Genomic DNA, 10,856 nt, shown 5'->3' on the forward strand with positions numbered 1-10,856 from the left:
GGGGGGGGGGGGGGGGGGGGGGTTACCCTCATTTAATGTATTTTTTTGTGTGAAAGAAAATTTTAAGCTGTAATCTAGGTACAATTGAAAATTATTACCAATATATATGGTATACATAATGACGCTAGATGTTGGAAAGTCATTCTAAAAGAAAAACTTTTTGACTTGCTAGTTGTCCCACATTAGTTTGAGAACCTCATTTTTTCTACTTTATAACAGATAACCACTTTTTAAAGCCTTATGGAGAGGAAAGAAAGGGAAATTATGCTTGCCCGCTCGGCTCGGTTCACACGTGTGTAAAGTGTGGTGTGGTAACATTTTGTCCTTTATTTTTATTTTTTGTGCCTAATGTGTTCATTCTTTGTTCGAAGGACACACCATCATTACACACAGCTTCTCGTCTTCTTCCTTTCCTTCTCAAATCTCTGCACCTGAGCAATAGCGAGTCAGGTTCGCCTGCAACAAGTAGGTGCTACCTTCGCTGCAAGTATCTGTGTTTCCTGTTGGAAGCGTCCGGGAATTCACAAATTGCACCGTTGGTCAAAAAATCACTTTTAAGGTAGTGTTAATCTAACACGACACATATTTTCCAGGTTCTATTTATATCATAAGCATTGTTAAACTTAAGGTGCCATATCTGTTAATTGTATTTGCTATCATCATGTACTCTTATAATAATATCAGGTATACTTAAAAATTATTATCAATAGTATATGATATATATGATGATACGAGATATGATGGGTTAATTTAGGAACGTTTCTTTTTGATACATCAGCAAAAGACTCAAAGAGAATGAGCTCTACATCCTTTTCCATCGGGTTAGGATGCCAAAAGCATCAAGCAAGAATTAATCCCTCAAATTAGAGTTAATTCCCAAAATGGTCCTCTGACTATTGTCTTTTCTCAATTTGGTAACTTGTCTTTCAATTGCACTTAATGTAGTCCTCTAACTATTGAAAATTAAGCCAAAATAGTCTTACGTTAGCTTTGCTGTCAACTTACCGTGAAATATGAGGGCAAAAGGGGAATTTTAGCTCATTTGTCCTGCTTCATCACTTTAAATTAGAGCGTAAAAATCAAGATGCTGGTTGCCTGCGATGATTTCAACTCCTTTGTCTACCATGGAACCATAATTTAGAGATCATTATTATAAAAGGGAATTTGGATCACCTCATCATGTGTCTATGCAGCACAATCACACATGTTTAACCATTGTTTAATTATGTCATTTTGGCTCCCAAAGGACTCTTAACAAGCAACGCATGCAGAACGTCCATGAAGCTGTAGCAGGATTTTTCTAGCACTGTTCCTTCTGTTGGGAAAGCATTCAAAAGAACGGCTTTGAATTAACTACGGCACGAAGAACACACAGCAACAAACATTCTTCCTTCACTAAGTCTGAGCATTAATATCTGTGTTTGCCTGTTGAAGTGTTTTCGGCACCGGACAATATAACACTTTTAAGGTATGTGTTCTTCGAACACGAGCACAGATTTTCCATATTCCTTTCATTCCATTGCAGATCACATCTCTTTTCTCTTCGTTGTTCGTTGTCTGCATTTTCACATCACCCGTTGGACCCTTGATATTCGTGTTCTGGATATTTACGTCTATAGTAGAGGTGTGCTTCCAGTTATATTGTACCTGCAAGTTTACAACACCTTCTCCACACTAAATGTAGTAAATCTGTCAGTTAAGTTCTACTCGCTCATTGCTCTTCCCAAATCTCAAAATTCCAAGTCGGCAACGAGTACGAGGCAGGTGAATTTGTTGAGGAACATGTTTAAACCGAACCCAGAGGTAGCGGCATAATGCGTGTTGCCAAGCTGGTAATTTCTGAATGGTAATCCCGGTCGAATGTGGAGGCTACAGTCGAAGCTTTGTTGACGATCTACTGCAGTGTGGGTCGACTTTCCGGCAGTGCAGACAACGAAGATGCCTCGCTCTCTCCACGGCATGAAACGCTCCTTCGAGGGCGATAATGTCGGTAAAGAAATCTGGTTTACAAAAATCTACTACCTCCACATCTGAGGGCTGATACCCAACAAACGTCGCTGCCAACGGAGGACCACATCGCAAGGAGACTAACCATCACCTGAAGGAGGGAAGAGAGCGACAACCCATGAAGCACGACATGGCACCTTAAGCGCCATCAGCGCTACCTCACCCTCTCGATACCCAGAGACTGGAAAAGCATAGGGCTTGAGGTTGGTAATGAAATGAAGGAGATGTGTTGTTCATAAAACCTGCCGGTAAACTTTCAAGATGAAGTAGGTGGAAAAAAATGAGCTGAAATTCCCCTTTTGCCCTCATATTTAACGCCTGGATGACGACCAACTAACGGAGGATCGTTTTGGCTTAATTTTCAATAGTTAGAGGACGACATTAGGTGCAATTGAAAGTTAGGTTACCAATTTGAGAAAAGACTATAGTCGAATGACCATTTTGGGGATTAACTCCTCAAATTATTCAAGGGATGATTAAGCACGTACATTACCTCACTCTTTACTATGCCCAAGATTTGTTAAGAAATCAACACATTTATTACCCTCCCTTAAAGCATAGGAGATTTTGAAAGATCCCTAGCTGGGGAAGATCTTAGCTTCATACAATTCACTAGGAGGAGGGTAGAGACCTCGAGTAAGCATCACTCTTAATTATTAGGAGTGTATTAGTAGTCTTGTATTAAGACTCTTCTATTGTTAGTTATATTTTGTAATGTCCTATTGTTAATGATATTCACAGATATCCAATCATCATCTAGTATCAGTTGGCCAGGTCTCTTATATGGCTAAAGCTTCGCTTCCTCATGATAGCTCTGTTGACGCATCGTCTGAACGGACCGTCACCGAAGCGGCAGCCTCGATTATGCCTAGTAACTCCTTAATGTCGGCTCATTTCTTTGTTTCGATTAAACTCACCGTTAGGAATTATTTGTTCTAGCCTACTCAGTTGATCCCCTTCTTGCGTGACCAAGGATTTCTCGGCTATGTCGATGGTACCATCACCTGTCCAGAGCTGGCGGAGGCGCCTACTTTGGCAGATGGCAGCGTGTCTTCTCCTTTTTTCCACGACGCATGGCTCCAGCAAGATCAAGCTATTCTATTTATGCTGATCTCCTCTCCGTCTGAAGAAACCATGCACCTCGCCGTTGGCCAGACAACCTCCTGGTAGTTGTGGAAATCCGTCGAGCAATGTCTCGGCTCCACCACCCGTGCTCGCTCTCTCCGGCTCCTCGGTCAATTACAAGCGCTTCGATAGGGCGACGTCTCCGTTGCTGACTATTTTGGCTGAACATAGGTCATCGTAAAGGATTTGGAGTTGGCGAGACGACCGATTAGCCTCAACTACCAAAATCTGTATGTGTCTCGAGGGATGTGACTAGAGTTCTGGCCGTTAGTGGATATGCTAACCAAGGGTGATCCGATCACCCAGATGGAGCTGTCCAATTTTCTTACGGCGCAAGTGTTCATTTATGCTAGAGACGAGTAGGCAGACGGTAGTGTTCCTACTACCTTGGAAGTTTGGCATGGAGGTCGGACTAGGCAGTTCTCGTAACAGCATAGCTCTGACGAGAGCGGTGACAGCGTGGCCGGGGTCGTGGTAATCGATCTCGATCCAATCTTCGTTGTCAGATTTGTAATGGACAAGGTCATTTGGCCTTGATTTGTTAGTGTTTGTTCTGCTTTGGTAACCATTAGGTCTAGGAATTTTGCGTTATCTATTGTGTTACATGTTCTTGGTTTTTTATCGTCTTTATTATCTGTGCAAAAATTCGCTAGAGATAATAATGTCTTTTTTTCACCCTGACTGTTTCTTTGTGAAGGATCTTTCCACCAAGGCGGTCCTGTTTAAAGGCTGTGCGTCGGGGGTCTATACTCTTAGCCAATTTCGGGTTCTAGTCCTGCTGCTTTTGTTGCACGTGCTTCTTTTGCGTTGTGGCATAATCGGCTTGGACATCCCCATGCTCGTGTTTTGCGTCAAATATTACGGTTATGTTCTATTAATTCATCTAGTGTTAGTTCGTCCCTTTGTTCTGCTTGTCAGTTTGAGAAAGCGTCTCGTTTTCTTTTGTCTCGCACTGAATGTTTTAGTTCGCATGTTTTAGAATAAATATATACTGATATTTGGGGCCATGCGCCATTACTTTCTACGAATGGTTTTGGTTATTTCATGTTGTTCGTTGATGATTATACTAGATATTTTTGGTTCTATCCTATGCGTGCAAAAACTGATATATATATTCTATTTTTGACAGCTTCCGTTCTTTAGTTGAACGTTCTTTCTCGCGTAAAATATTGTTTATTCAGTCTAATTTAGGGGGGATAGTACAAGAAATTGTGTTCTACTTTTGTTTCTCTAGGTATTAATCATAGGTAATCATGTGCTTATACTCATGAACAAAATGGTTTGGTAGAACGTAGGCATCATCATATTGTTGACGTTGGGTTAGCTTTATTAGCTCAAGCGTCTGTACCTTCTCGTTTTTTGGACTACACGTTTGAGACTATGGTTTATTTGATTAACAAAATGCCTACTGGAGTTTTAGGTGATGAAAGCCCGCATTTTCGCCTTCATCGGTCTCGTCCTTCTTGTTCCTTTTTACGTGTGTTTGGTTGTCTGTGTTTTCCTTTGTTACGTCCCTACAATCGTAACAAGTTACAGTTTTGATCTACACCTTGTGTTTTTTCTGGGGCATCTTGAGTCATTTCATGGCTATAGTTGTATGGATTTAACTACTAACAAGGTATTCATCTGTCGGCATGTTAGGTTTGATGAATCCATTTATCTTTTTTCCTCTGCTTTGAATGTACAGAATAGCGGAACTATGAAGGTGGAGCTGTGGGGTGTATCTACCGTGTCTGTCTCACCATGCATGGCTTCACACGATGCATACAATCATCAGCCAGTCGAGGACTTCGTGTTTGTTGCTCCTGGATTGGACGTACAAGGTGGCTCAACTAAGTCAGTGTCCGTTGCTGCCATAGCAACATGTCAAGCTGATGTTTTGCGTAGGACTCGGGCTCGGACTTGTTCGTCGCAGCCTCCACGGTCTCATTCTATGGTTTTTCATAGCATGTCTTATTCTCGTGATCTGCCCTCCACTTTGGTTTCACAAGTTGGTGTGTCTAGACCTATTAGTTATTCTCAAGCTGCTCTATCTCCCGAGTGGAGAGAGGCTATGGACCTCGAGTTTAGTGCGTTGTTGCAGAATAACACTTGGTGGTTAGTGTCGTTTGTGCCTAGTATGAATGTTGTCGGCTGTAAGTGGGTATTTCGTACCAAACAGAAAGTCGGTGGGTCTGTTGAGCACTATAAAGCCCAATTGGTGGCAAAGGGTTTTAACTAGGTTGCAGGTCAAGACTTTTTGAGACGTTTAGTCCAGTTGTTAAACCCACTACGGTATTAAAAATATTCATACATGCGCAGCGGAAGCTTCATATCGCTTTTTCTAAGATTCTATGTAAAATAAAGAGTTTGAAGATTTTACCCTTGAAGCGTGCTTTGGCAGAATCAACAACTTGAACCGTCCAATTGTCCGGCCTCTAGTCCGTCCATCGGCCGGGCACGTGAGAACTCCCAAAGATTTCTACGTGAAAACTCTTGTCCTGACAAATCTCTTTTTCTTCATTCACTTAAGAAATATGGCAATGCTTATAAATATAGCCTGGTTTGGGCCCAAAGGTGCTAGCCTTTAAAAGCCCAAAACTACCCAATATTGAATTAATTCATTAATGAGTTATTAATGTATTAATTCAATATCGATAACCCTTTATCGATATCTTTTAAAGTTCTCAGCATTACCACGAATCATTAAGGTGTGACAATCTAGGTTCATAGTCAAACTAGCAACGAGTAATATTTAATAACTCATTATTAAATAACTCGTAAGTCATGAGTTACACCTAGCAGTATGTCATGACTACCTAGTTGATAATGAATATATATAAATATATATTATAATTAACATTTCCGTTACAAATATCATGCAACATTCCTTCCACACAACAGTTGTTCTGAACCAGGTAAAGGTCATGGTCAAACTTGGTCAAACCCATAAACCTGGTCAAAATGTCTATTCAATATTCTTAACCAGAAGTCCAACTTCATTATACTCTGGCTAGAGATTCTCTTTGTGATATCTGCTATTTTGTACAATTATTCACCCCTTATTCTAGTTGTTTTGAAGGTTATTTTCTGTATCCTAGTGAAATTGGGAATTATTTGTGTGTTATATTGTCCAAGTGCTGAATTATCTACAAGGAACAACAAAGGAAGAATATTGGAACATTTTGGACAAGTTCTGGAAGAAAAGGGAATTACAAGGAAGAATACAATTGGGAAAAGAATTGGAAGTTGCCTAATGGGCCAAGGCCCAGCTACCTCCTATATATTTGACCTATTCTCTACAATTGAGGAGGTTCCCTTACAGAGTTCTAAACCCTAGCTTTTAGTTTATATTTCCCCAGCATAGTTTAGACTAGTTTTACATTAGATTATTTTATTTCAAGCTTGAAATCTTGGATTGAAGTTGGATTTGTTCTTTATCAGTTAAGTTTCTCTTCCCTTTATATTTCTTGCAATGTTTATGGTTATTTATTGCTTTGCTTTGTTTACTTTAACCATGCGTGAGTAATTCGCCTATGGGTTCGGATTAGGGATCCATTGTTAATCTTGATGTTCAATTTGTGATTATTGCATAAAGGGATTGAATATTTTACTTAGGGTTTATGTTGATTTGGGGATTTCTTTCTACTTGTTATTGATTGATGGCCACAATTAATTGCTAGTCTAGGAGAGGGATTCATTACAACGAAAGTTGGATGGAGACCTCGATCCTTACCAATTTCAACCTAATTTTCCTGCTATGAAAGTAGAGGTAATTTTGGGGGCTTACAATGCTTAGGTGCTTAAGATTATGATTGATGCATCACGACAGTGGGGCAATCTTAGTCTAATTCTCTTATTGATTACGAAAGTAGCTGAGTAGAATTCTTTTGTGCATTGCCCATATATCCCTTGGTTAATTATTCTTTCCCTAATCCTGAGTTTGTTAGAACATCAAGGTTACAATCCCCCTAATCTGGCTCATACCTTTATCATATAGTTTTTATCTCAATCAATTGTTTACTTTTATTCCACATCATTCAGTCTTTGTTACTTGGATTCTATAAATTCATATACTCTAGTGCCTGGTAATTCACACAGTTGCGTGCCATAACACCAATCCTCAGCGGAACGACATTACACCCTTTTTACACTCATCATTTGTGCTCATCACTTTGTATGATTATTGAATAGACTGGAACATCTTTGTTACCTCAAGACGATGGATCCTCTATTGAACGCACACATGTCTCCGTACAATACTGAACTAGGTCACCAAGTACACTTATAGTCCCATAAGGAACAAAAGGCGCATACTGATTGCATACTTGTAACATACAACATACCGATGACACGTAGGTAAACATCATGCGGTACGTTGTAGTCAGTTATTATTCAATGACTTGTTCTCTAACAATCATCCACATGTCCACTCTCTGTATCTCATACAGAATGGCATGAGACTCACCATAAGAAGGACAATGTGCTAGTCTTATCGGAATTCTAATGCCCAATTAAAATGCCTATGACTAGGAACATTTTTACAATACTTCATTTATTAATTCTTCGTCACTCATATTCTCAACTCTTAAGAATGAAGAGTTAAGAAGATTGTATGAAATAATATCAAATATTAACTAAGCCAAAATAAAGAAATAAATAAAACAATTATTTATTGTATTTATTTAATAAGAAATTAATGCCCAAAACAATAAATGTTGGCTCCTAAGGCATACATGTCTAACATACAATACAATTGATTCTCTCTTTAGCTGTTTCGAGGGGTTGGACTATTTGGCAATTAGACATAAATAATGCTTTTATGAATGGGAATCTGTCTAAGACAGTGTACATGCGTCAACCACCAGGTTATGAGGACAAGAATCACTCTTCTCATGTTTGTATGTTATAGCGGTCTCTGTATGGCCTAAAACAGGCACCTCGTGCATGGTTTACGAGGGTACATGATTTTCTAGTCTCTGTTGGTTTTTGTCCTTCCAAGACTGATGTTTCGTTATTTGTTTACTCTATTGATTCTGTTCAGTTATATTTACTCATGTATGTTGATGATATTTTGGTTATGGGTTTTGACTCTACTCGTGTGTCTAGTCTCGTGTCATGGATGGCTGCTGAGTTTAAAGTATGGGACTTGGGTGCTCCCACTTTCTTTTTAGGATTTGTGACGGTGTCTTACAATGGTGGCTTGCTTCTTCCGTAATAGTGATATATGAAGGACATTCTGAAGCGTGCTGGCATGGTGGACTGCAAGGCCTTGGCTACGCCTGTCTCGTTGGCTCAAACTGAGGAAGCCTCTGAGGTACCATACGTTAATCCTACCCAATATCGTAGTCTTGCTGGTATCATTACGGTATCTTACTGTCACTCGGTTGGATCTTGCTTGTGCCGTTAATAAATTGTGTTAGCATATGCATGCTCCCACCACGTCAGATTGGAGTATGCTCAAGAGGGTTCTACGCTATGTTAAAGGTACTCTACATTTTGGTCTTCATATTACTAAATCATAGTCTATGGATATCCATGCTTTTTTCGATTCGGATTAGGCTGGTGATCCGAATGATAGGAAATCTACTAGTGGCTTTGCAATTTTTTGGGAGTAATTTGGTCTCATGGACTTGTTAGAAGCAACGTATTGTGATGCACTCCTAAACAGGGGCTAAGTATAAGGCCTTGGCAGACGTGTCTACGGAAGTCACGTGGTTAGTGTCTCTTTTACAGGAGCTTGGTTTGCCTTCTTCGTCTTCTCCTAAGTTGTGGTGTGATAATTTAGGAGCTACCTATCTGTGTGTCAATTCGATATTTCATGCACGAACAAAACACGTAGAAATTGACTATCATTTTGTTCATGACAAAGTGGCCAAGAAGGAACAGTTGCATGTTACTTTCATATCTACCAAGGTTTAGCTAGCAGACATCTTTACTAAACCTCTCTCTAGCTCTCGGTTTACCTTACTGCGAACAAGCTCAAAGTTGTGTCATGTGCTTGTAGGGGGGGGGNNNNGGGGGGGGGGGGGGGGGGGGGATATTAGGAGTGCATTAGTAGTCTTGTATTAGGACTCTTCTATTGTAACTTGTTTATATTCTGTACTATCCGATTGTTAATGATATTCACATATATTCAATCATCATCTTAATAACACACATCCGAGTCCGTTATTATGTCATGGACCCGGGTTCACCTTGCAAGGTAGACCCGAGTCTATGTTCACAATTTCATAATTCCATGTTCATAATTTTATAACTCCATGTTCACATTTTCATAATTTCATGTTCACAGTTTTATAACTCTATGTTCACAATTTCATAATTCCATGTTCACAATTTCATAACTCCATGTTCACACTTTCATAACTCTATGTTCACAATTTTATAACTCTATGTTCACAATTTCATAACTCTATATTGTGAACATAGAGTTTAAAATTACATATATAAATTGTGAACATAGAGTTCTAAAATTGTGAACAATAGAGTTTTAAAATTATGAACATAGGCTTGGGTCCACCTTGTAAGGTGGACCCGGGTCCATTGCATAATTTGTCAATCCGAGTCTAGCTCAACATCTACATCCAAATTGTTAAAACTTTTTTTTTTTAATACTTAGGTGATCCAACTTTACCGGACTGATTCTAAACCCATAGGACTCCGCCCCTAGAGCCATGTAGAGATAAGTTGCGAGTCATGCAATCAACTCACTGATCAAACCCTAGTCTTCATCTATGTACAAGAGATCCGATCCACACATTCTATCATCCTGCACTTTTTTCCTATTCGTCACCAATCTAGCTGAAATTGCCTGAAAACGTGCATGAATTGGAAATGAAAAAGCATTAAAAAAAATGGTGGGCTCAAATTGGCTTCTGAAAACTTTATAGTTTGTGAAATGGGTATGTAGAAAGATATTATTGTCAAAAAAAATTTGTATTCTGTTTCCACTCTTAGGTCTTAGGCAGAATAATAGAACTTTTGCGGCAAAATTCCACTTTAGTTACAATATTATCATATTTAGTTATTTTATTTTTAATTTGATCATATTTAATTGAGTGTGTAATATTTAATTTGATCACATTTAATTTTGTGATAATATTATCACATTATTGCATCTTATCATCAATTATTACAATTTTCATTAAATTAACCTTTATTCTTACAATAATTTAGTACGTAATTACACAATCTAATAAAAACATTTATAAATTATATTATAATTAATAATTCGATTGATTTTTTTAAATGAAAAATTAGCTTTGTATATATCACATACTGCTTACTATGTCGGTTGTGAGCATTTTTATGTACAAATAGAAGAATAGTTTATTGGATGAAAATTGTAACAAATAATCAAATGCGGTAATGTTAATAAAATCCTTTAGTTCCTCAAATAGACTTGTATGTAGGGGTGTGCAGAAATCGAACCATCCGAAAAACTCGACCGGCCCGCGAACCGAATTGGTCCAACCGAAACTAACCGAACCCGAGAAGCTGTGGACCGACCCAAGGACGAAACGGCGTCGGTTAATAGTGGTTTGGGTGGGAGAGGGGGGAAATAAATTCCAAACCGACCCACCCGAAAATCCGATTAAATATAAGGTTGCGTATGTTTGTAAGGGTGCGACGTTGTTTGGTCCTAGTATATGTGTGAATATATATATATATATATATATATATATATATATATATATATATATATATATATATATATATATATATATATATATATATATATA

The sequence above is a fragment of the Ipomoea triloba genome, chromosome 14 (genome assembly GCF_003576645.1).
Source record: "Ipomoea triloba cultivar NCNSP0323 chromosome 14, ASM357664v1".
NCBI classification, from domain to species: Eukaryota; Viridiplantae; Streptophyta; class Magnoliopsida; order Solanales; family Convolvulaceae; genus Ipomoea; species Ipomoea triloba.